At 33.7% G+C, this 7,500-nt stretch overlaps 3 non-coding genes and 1 pseudogene across 4 annotated transcripts; 2 read left to right on the forward strand and 2 right to left on the reverse strand.

Moving 5' to 3' along the window:
- Nucleotides 1–1,922: 1,922 nt before the first annotated feature.
- Nucleotides 1,923–1,995, reverse strand: TRNAF-GAA (transfer RNA phenylalanine (anticodon GAA)). The gene has a single exon. It is a non-coding gene; the product is annotated as a tRNA-Phe (tRNA).
- Nucleotides 1,996–3,783: 1,788 nt separating this feature from the next.
- On the forward strand, nt 3,784–3,856 carry TRNAT-UGU (transfer RNA threonine (anticodon UGU)). Its single transcript has one exon. It is a non-coding gene; the product is annotated as a tRNA-Thr (tRNA).
- Nucleotides 3,857–5,154: 1,298 nt separating this feature from the next.
- On the reverse strand, nt 5,155–5,241 carry TRNAS-GGA (transfer RNA serine (anticodon GGA)). The gene has a single exon. It is a non-coding gene; the product is annotated as a tRNA-Ser (tRNA).
- A 553-nt stretch (nt 5,242–5,794) lies between these two features.
- LOC147940628 (uncharacterized) lies at nt 5,795–6,126 on the forward strand (annotated as a pseudogene). Its single transcript, XR_015563776.1, has one exon. The product of XR_015563776.1 is annotated as an uncharacterized LOC147940628 (transcript).
- Nucleotides 6,127–7,500: the final 1,374 nt, after the last annotated feature.

Raw genomic sequence — 7,500 nt, forward strand, 5'->3', positions numbered from 1 at the left:
GTCTTAGTTCGTTTCCCGAATACTTGTACAATACAATAATAATAATAAAAGTAAAAAAAAAACCATTGAAACAATTATGAATTCCATTAAGTTTCCCGTACTTGATCGAACAACAAAAAATTCCGTTATTTCAACTACGTTAAATGATCTTTCAAATTGGTCAAGACTTTCCAGCCTATGGCCGCTTCTTTATGGTACCAGTTGTTGTTTCATTGAATTTGCCTCATTAATAGGCTCCCGATTTGACTTTGATCGTTATGGGTTAGTACCAAGATCGAGTCCTAGACAGGCGGACCTTATTTTAACAGCAGGTACAGTAACAATGAAAATGGCTCCTTCTTTAGTGCGATTATATGAACAAATGCCTGAACCAAAGTATGTTATTGCTATGGGAGCGTGTACAATTACAGGGGGGATGTTCAGTACCGATTCTTATAGTACTGTTCGAGGAGTTGATAAGCTAATTCCTGTAGATGTCTATTTGCCGGGTTGTCCACCTAAACCGGAGGCTGTTATAGACGCTATAACAAAGCTTCGTAAGAAAATAGCTAGAGAAATCTATAAGGATCGAATTAGACCTCAACAGGGTAATCGGTGTTTTACTACCAATCACAAGTTTTTTGTTGTACGCAGTCCGCATACTGGAAATTATGATCAAGAATTACTCTATCCACCATCATCTACTTCAGAGATCTCTACTGAAACATTTTTTAAATACAAAAGTCCAGTATCGTCCCACGAATTAGTTAATTAAGGAGGCTTTTAGAGAATCAGAAAAAAATCTTCATAAATTAGAACTCATGGTAAATGTGAAAGACTTATTTTATATAAAAAAGGTGTGGGGGAAAGAAAAAAGATGCAGGGCACTTTGTCCGTTTGGCTAGCCAAACGCGGGCTGGTTCATAGATCGTTGGGCTTCGATTACCAAGGAATAGAAACTTTACAAATAAAGCCGGAAGATTGGCATTCTATTGCTGTAATTTTATATGTATATGGTTACAATTATTTACGTTCGCAATGTGCCTATGATGTGGCACCAGGTGGCCTCTTAGCCAGCGTGTATCATCTTACGAGAATAGAATATGGTGTTAATCAAGCGGAAGAAGTCTGCATAAAAGTATTTACTCACAGGAGTAATCCTAGAATTCCATCCGTTTTCTGGGTTTGGAAAAGTACGGATTTTCAAGAACGGGAATCTTATGATATGTTAGGAATCACTTATGATAGCCATCCACGACTGAAACGTATCCTAATGCCCGAAAGTTGGATAGGGTGGCCTTTACGTAAGGATTATATTGCTCCCAATTTTTATGAAATACAAGATGCTTATTGAATGATAAAAAATGAGCCTTAGCTTCTAGAACTACAGACCTTCACGGAATATTTTGAATTCTATTCTTTTTTAGATCAAACAAACAGAAGAGTTGAGGTCTCGTTCATATTATTAGAGATAGCTTGATCTCCAATTTGAAAGATACTTTTTTTATTTCGTAAAAGCCGAGCCAATAGGATGAACTAAAAAAAAGAGTTCTGAATTATGAACTTTGTATCGCGCACATAACTTAGTCAACTTTAGTCACATAACTGGGAATGAATAAATAAGATCGGAAAGCAAAAAATGAGGGGGGGATACAATTCTATTTATATTGTATCGAATGAATCTTGGGGTATTTCTGCCCTTCAACTATAGATACTATAGTATACTATAGTTATAGACCTTTTTTTACTTGTTTGATTCAACGGAACTCATTTAACCTTTCCTTTCGAATATGTATTATGTATAAAGTATTATACACTCTTTTTGAACGGCTGGATCCACAACATGAACAAAAAAAGAGAGGGGATAAAGGATTATTGCACCTTTTTTACTAAAGATACGTTTAATTTGAAGAATAGAAACTTATCAAAATGAATCGATCCTATGCCAAGAACCAGATTTGAACTGGTGACACGAGGATTTTCAGTCCTCTGCTCTACCAACTGAGCTATCCCGGCGAAGGATCATCCTCGTTTTACGAATGGTGACACAAGGATTTAAAGTCCCCCGCTGTTAAGCTATGTCTACCATTCCCGAAGAATCATTTACCGAAGAATCATTATCATTTTCCTAATGGTGACACAAGGATTTACAGTCCTTTGCAATTAAGCTATATCTACCATTAGTAACTGAAGGATCATTATGATATGACACAGGGATTTAGAGTCCCCTGCTGTTAAGCTATGTCTACCATTACCGAAGTATCATCTACTGAAGTATCAGTATCATTTTAATATATGACTTAGGTCTATGTCAAGGAAAAGAAACTCAAAAGTAGTAAATTCAAAAAGTTTTGGACCGGGAATTTCTTGGATCTTCTAAATAAAAGAAGACTTTCTAAGTTTTAAAATGAAAAATGATATAGATTCTATCTAATTCAAATAAATAATAACGAAAAAAAAGTAAGGTGTCAACCTTTTCGGGGAGTAGAGCTGGGGATAGAGGGACTTGAACCCTCACGATTTTAAAAGTCAACGGATTTTCATCTTACTATAAATTTCATTGTTGTCAGTATTGACATGTAAAATGGGACTCTATCTTTATTCTCGTCCGATTAATAAGTTCCATCAAGGATCTATCAGACTATGAATTGAATCGTTTGATCAATAAATATTATTTATTAAACTTCGAATTAATTCACAACATTTCGATTTTGTTTATAAAAAAAAAGAAATCGAGATTCAGGTCGTCATTTTTGAGATCGTTTTGTGTTACCTAATTTTATACAACATAGGTTTTTCTCCTTCATCTTTTTTTATTTGAAGTTTCGATCGAAGGATTCCTTTATCAACACAAGGTAGTGAACTCCATTTGTTAGAACAGCTTCCATTGAGTCTCTGCACCTATCCCTTTTTTCTCGCTTTGGAAACTCCGGTTTGTTCGCGTAAACCAGGATTTGGCTCAGGATTGCCCATTGTTAATTCCAGGGTTTCTCTGAATTTGAAAGTTATCACTTAGTAGGTTTCCATACCAAGGCTCAATCCAATTAAGTCCGTAGCGTCTACCAATTCCGCCATATCCCCCTTTTTAGGATCTCATTATGCTATGCTGTCTTTCCGTTTTTTCTTATGCCGAAACCTTGGGATTCATTACATTATAGATACTTATTTTATGTCTTTGTTATCTTCTTTCATTTTTTTGAGCCCCATTCATATTGATTTAGTCTAATCAACAAAGATTCTATCATTTTTGTATTTGCAATTCAATATGGTTATATATTACATAACATATATATGTTCTTCCTTTTCTCATCGTTGTCTTAAATTTTAAGAAATAGTCGAACGGTCGATTCTTTTTCTTTTTTTTTTTTTTTACTTTCATGAAAAGAAAGTTATTATTGAAACTTAGAATTGTACAATGTACAATGGAAAAAAAAATGAGAAGTCTACTTCGTAAATTTGAAATTCTAATAATTCTATACTATATAGATAATAGATAGAAATAGATAGAATAGATAGAAAAAAAAAAAAAGATTTCTGATCTAATTAAGATTTTCTTATTTAGAAACTAATGAAATTAAAATTTGAAAGTCAATATACTGCTATATTCTATTAATTAAGGTAAGGTTATGTTTTATTTATTTAATGATAGTCACTATTTATTTGAGCTATATTCTGTTCTAGAATATATAGAATATGATTAATTCTAAATAGATAAGGAAAAATATTATAAAATATTATATAGAATAGTTAATTGATATGATCTAGTAGTTTAGTGAATTTGTATGCATGCTCAATTTTATTTGAGCCCGCTTAGCTCAGAGGTTAGAGCATCGCATTTGTAATGCGATGGTCATCGGTTCGATTCCGATAGCCGGCTTTTCCATATTTTTTCGTTTTTTTACATGATTTTTAATGTACTTTCAAAATCAAAGAAGATTGAAAAGACTTCTTGGACCTTTTTCCAAGAGTTACCACTCCATTTATATTATGTCATATAAACTTCCATATAGGAATATATATTGGGTAAAAGAGTTCGATCTTTGCAAAATAAATCAAGAAAATAAAGGAAAATTTTTGTGATTTATTTGATTTATATATATTGTATATACAATAAAAAAAATCTGTATATTGAGAGAATATATCTTCTTACTCTTTGTATTCCAATAGTTTATTGGAGTGTATTTCACGTCATTTATCATTATCATTTAGTTCAGTTTTAATTTTATTTAGTTTTGTACAATTTCAATAAAAAAAGGAGTCTTTATGTCACGTTACCGAGGGCCTCGTTTTAAAAAAATACGACGTCTGGGGGCTTTACCGGGACTAACTAGTAAAAGGCCTAAGGCAGGAAGCGATCTTAGAAACCAATCACGCCCCGTAAAAAAATCTCAATATCGTATTCGTTTAGAAGAAAAACAAAAATTGCGTTTTCATTATGGTCTTACAGAACGCCAATTACTTAAATATGTGCGTATCGCCGGAAAAGCCAAGGGGTCAACAGGTCAAGTTTTACTACAATTACTTGAAATGCGTTTGGATAACATCCTTTTTCGATTGGGTATGGCTTTGACTATTCCTCAAGCGCCAATTAGTTAACCATGGACATATTTTAGTTAATGGCCGTATAGTTGATATACCAAGTTATCGCTGCAAACCCCGAGATATTATTACAGTGAAGGATGAACAAAACTCTAGAACTTTGGTTCAAAATCTTCTTGATTCATCTGCCCCTGAAGAATTGCCAAACCATCTGACTCTTCACACATTCCAATATGAAGGGTTAGTCAATCAAATAATAGATAGGAAATGCGTCGGTTTGAAAATAAATGAATTGCTTGTCGTAGAATATTACTCTCGACAGACTTAATAAACCTAACTTAAGTAAAAAAAAAATTACTAAAAACAAGAGTTCGGACAACTCCCCTTTGCCGTTAAAAATAAAAAGGCACAAGGTAAGGGATTTTGTCGAGGAATCTTTTTCCTATTCATGTATCATAGATTGGTAGGGGGATTTGGATCCCTTGTTTGCTCTTCCCAGCATTTTCCATATGAAAGAAATTAGGAGTAGAGAATCTATTTCAAAATCAAAACAAGGTAGATTTTATATCTATTCTTTTTTATTGGATTTGATACATTGTGGTCAATCACGTAAGATTGGTGAATTAGTTGAAAGTAAGGAAAGAGAGGGATTCGAACCCTCGGTAAACAAAAGTCTACATAACAGTTCCAATGTTACGCCTTCAACCACTCGGCCATCTCTCCGACATCAGGATTATGACTGAGTATCTGGGTGAATAGCGAGTTATTCATCGTTTTTTAGATTATGGTTAATAGATACCTCGGAAAAATTGGAAGTAGATAGAAGGTGTTTTTTTATGAGTCCGCTTTTATGTTAGTTCGTACTATACAATTCCTTTGTTTGTGAGAAAATTTTCTCACAAAAGAAAAGGTAAAGGAAATAAAAAGAGTTAGAGAATGGATTACTACCTATGCCAAGATCGCGTATAAATGGAAATTTTATTGATAAAACCTTTACAATTGTAGCCGATATCTTATTACGAGTCATTCCGACAACTTCCGGAGAAAAAGAGGCTTTTACTTATTACAGAGATGGTGCGATTTGATTATCATTATTATTCTTTTTTTTCTCGCCGATTTGGATTGGAATAGAAAGAAAAACAAGTATTGAAAAAAAATCTACGCTTTTGAAGGTGAAGTTTATAATATAAAAAACAATCCCTTCTGTCATGTATCCACGATTAATGCAGCCTTAGATGCTTCAATTGTGAAAGTATTGAGCAAAAGGTTTTTACCTATGGTTCCCGTATTACAGATCAATCCTACTACACTAATACAATATACGAATAGGAGGCATAGGGGAAGAAGCACTACGCCGAGAAATCAACAACACAAAAACTTTCTTCAAAATGATTCCCTTTCTTCTTCTTCTTTGGGATTGGGACTAATTAAATTAAAATGGTTGGAACAATAAACATCCATCTCGTTCGTACTTTGGATACCCGTATAACCATTTAAGACTGTTGAAGTGACTCATTCCTGGAAATTTAGGGGCGTTGAGAACAAAGAAATTTTGAGAGTTTCCTTTTTTATTTTTATCTAGCATGAACCCACTTGGTAGTAAGAAAAGATCTTTTGCAAGAAGGTTGGCTAGGGATTTCTTGTAAAAACATTAGCCCCGCTTAGTTCATAATGACATCACATTTTTACATATATTATTTTCATTATGCACCTAAAGGAGGAGCCGTATGAGATGAAAGTCTCACATACGGTTCTGAAACGGAGAATTCGTTAAAGCGAATGACGACCGTAACGGATGTCGGCTCAATCTGAAGGAAATTATGCGGAAGCATTACAGAATTATTACGAAGCTATGCGACTAGAAATTGACCCCTATGATCGAAGTTATATACTCTATAATATAGGCCTTATCCACACAAGTAATGGGGAACATACCAAAGCTTTAGAATATTATTTTCGGGCATTAGAACGAAACCCCTTTTTACCACAAGCTTTTAATAATATGGCTGTGATCTGTCATTACGTGCGACTATCTCCACTATAGAAAAAAAGAACGAACAACTAGTCAATGAAATACTAGAAACACAAAAAAGGGCTTTCTACATAAGCGCGTCGTCCAAAACGATTTTTTATCAGCTGTAGCAAATAAATAAACTTCATTGATCGAAATATGAAGTGAAGACTAGATATGCCTAAATACTTTCTTCTATGGATAAAAAAAGATTTAATTGATAGAGGAAGCACCGTAAAGATCAATTGGAAAGGTTAAGGTTTTGGACCGATACAACAAGAGCTGTTTATTTATATCATAATATGATATAAATCTTAGGAATCTACTTATGTAATAGAGTGGATCCCCTAAGGTATTGAGCAGCGGTGTAGCATCAGATCCTAAAGACAGTAAGTCTTTTTCTTTTTTATGAAGTATGAAAAAGTCTTTTTCAAAGATTCTATATAAATTTTTATATGAAAGCGGGATAGTTACCTTTCAGAAAATTCTAATATCTAATAACAGTGGACATGCCTTTTTTTCTGAAGGTAGGAGAAAAGATAAAACTTATTATATTAATTAATATATTAATTAAATCAAAATGAAAGTTTGAAACTCATGTAATTACTCTCTTTTGTTTAATCCAAGAAAAACAAAATATCTATAAGAAATCTCATTCAATTAGACATTCAATTAGACATTCAATTAGATATAAAGTTCAAAGTAGGTTAAAGTTAAAAAACTGGTACACCAAAACAAAAGAGTTGGTTGTCGAGCCGTATGAGGTAGGAAACTCTCAAGTACGGTTCTCAGGGAGGGAATTGACCCGCCTATTCCGACCGTGGAGAACAGGCCATTCAACAAGGAGATTCTGAAATGGCGGAGGCTTGGTTCGCTCAAGCCGCTGAGTATTGGAAACAGGCTATAACGCTTACTCCTGGTAATTATATTGAAGCACAGAATTGGTTGACGATCACGAGGCGCTTCGAATA

This window comes from Camelina sativa, chromosome 8 (genome assembly GCF_030686135.1).
Source record: "Camelina sativa cultivar CO46 ecotype springtype chromosome 8, ASM3068613v1".
Lineage (NCBI taxonomy): Eukaryota > Viridiplantae > Streptophyta > Magnoliopsida > Brassicales > Brassicaceae > Camelina > Camelina sativa.